Here is a 2,123-nt window from a genome sequence, read left to right on the forward strand (position 1 = left end):
TCTCATATCCATAAATGTCTGAAAATGGCAATGACATTCATCACCTACACCTAGGCAAAATGTCCTCAGATTCTCAGAGCTAGGATTTCTGCTGAGACAAAGATGAAGGATATGATGTAACTGTCAAACAGCATGTGATAAACTTTACAAAATGTGTTTTTGGTAACTATTTTTTTTTAAAAGATTTTATTTATTTATTTGACAGAGATCACAAGTAGGCAGAGAAGCAGACAGAGAGAGGAGGAAGCAGGCTCCCTGCTGAGCAGAGAGCCCGATGCAGGGCTTGATCCCAGGACTCTGGGATCATGACCTGAACCAAAGGCAGAGGCTTTAACCCACTGAGCCACCCAGGCGCCCCTTTGGTAACTATTTTTATGGAGTTTCCTGATTCATATTTTTAAAGTTCACACACTGAGAAAAAATATTATGCTAAGGAGCACTGAGTAATTTTTAAGACTTAATGGCTACACTAATAAGGACAATATTCCATTCTTCCATTTTAGTGACATAAATGCACTAGGAATGTCCTCATAAATTTTTTCAAAATAAGTATAAAAATAAAAACAGCCATAATTATAAATGTATCCTGCTGTTTAAGGAGAGAAATAGTTTGGGCCTGAAGGACCTTAAGTTTTGTAAGAATTTAATAAAAATGAAAAACTTCTCACCTCTTTCTATGATCTAAAATGCAATTAAAGGAAAAAGTAACTCTTCCTTGTAATACATTTTCTAAAGGGAGTTGCATCATTAAATTTGTGTTAAAATTATACTGCATTTAAAATCAGTTAATTATGAAATTCTTAAAAGCTTAGGATTAAGCAACATTTAAATTTTTATATCAAGCTGCAAACTTAATCATATCTTGGAGAAGCAAGTTTAATCTTATATTAAATGTTCTATACCAGTGCCAGCAAATTAATATGCTACTTTATAAGAAATATTTTTGAATGCTTTTCTTGAAAATATTTTTGGTTTTTTATATTAAATTCTTAGCCTTAAGAGTGAAACAATTAAATTGAAAAAGGGTGAACAGCATGATTTTCTGGTACTATATTTACAGGATTGAAAACATACAATAAGGGACGCCTGGGTGGCTCAGTCGGTTAAGCCGCTGCCTTCGGCTCAGGTCGTGATCTCAGGGTCCTGGGGCTGAGTCCCACATTGGGCTCCTTGCTCGGCAGGGAACCTGCTTCTCTCTCCGCCTCTGCCTGCTTGTGTGCTCTCTCTCTCTCTGACAAATAAATAAATAAAATCTTAAAAAAAAAGAAAACATACAATACTGTTTTATAGGAATGGAAAAAAAATTTTTTTAAAGATTTTACTTATTTTTATTTGAGAGAGAGAGAGAGCAGGGGTGGGGAGGGAGGGACAGCGGACTCCACGAAGAGCCCCCACGTGGGGCTCGATCCAACGACCCTGAGGTCAGGACCTAGCTGAAATCAGGAGTTGGGAGGCTCAACCAAGTGAGCCCCCAGCACCCCTAGAAATGGAAAAATTTTGTCCCTAAGTACTTCTCCAATATAGTATACTCACCCCTCCACCTTCCAATTTCCACTGTTACGGAGACTATTACATGGAAGGATGAGAATCTGTGTAGCATTAAGAGATGGAATAAGCGGACTTCAGCTCTACTCAGTTTAGAGAATAGAGAAGCATCTCAGGCTAACATGACCTGCAATGTGAGGTAATAAGCTAGAGAAGAACGTTTATGGAATGAAATCAAGCAGAGGCTGGGTGAACATCAAGAGCAGATGTTTCTAAGGTTACTTCAGTTCACAGATTCTATTGATCTGTATAATTAACAGAGATACATACTTGTTGATACAATAGCTAGATACCACCCCACCAAATCAAGGGTTAACCTGGTTGGATGCATTAAATATCTCCAGAGAAACCAGGATTACAGTTTTTCTAAAGGTGCCTTTGCGATGCAGTATCAGCTCATGGTAAGACCCCATACAGTAGAATATAAACTTAAAGACTCTTGAGGTCATCCAAGAGAAATTAAAGAACTGTGAGCCAAATGAGGGTTGTGATCGAAAATCCTTTGTGTTTCAAACAACGATGCATGGTGTCATTTCAACAAATATTTGTAACCTCTGAACAGAGGTCAGTTATGAGAG

This window comes from Martes martes (assembly GCF_963455335.1).
Source record: "Martes martes genome assembly, chromosome: 4".
NCBI lineage: Eukaryota > Metazoa > Chordata > Mammalia > Carnivora > Mustelidae > Martes > Martes martes.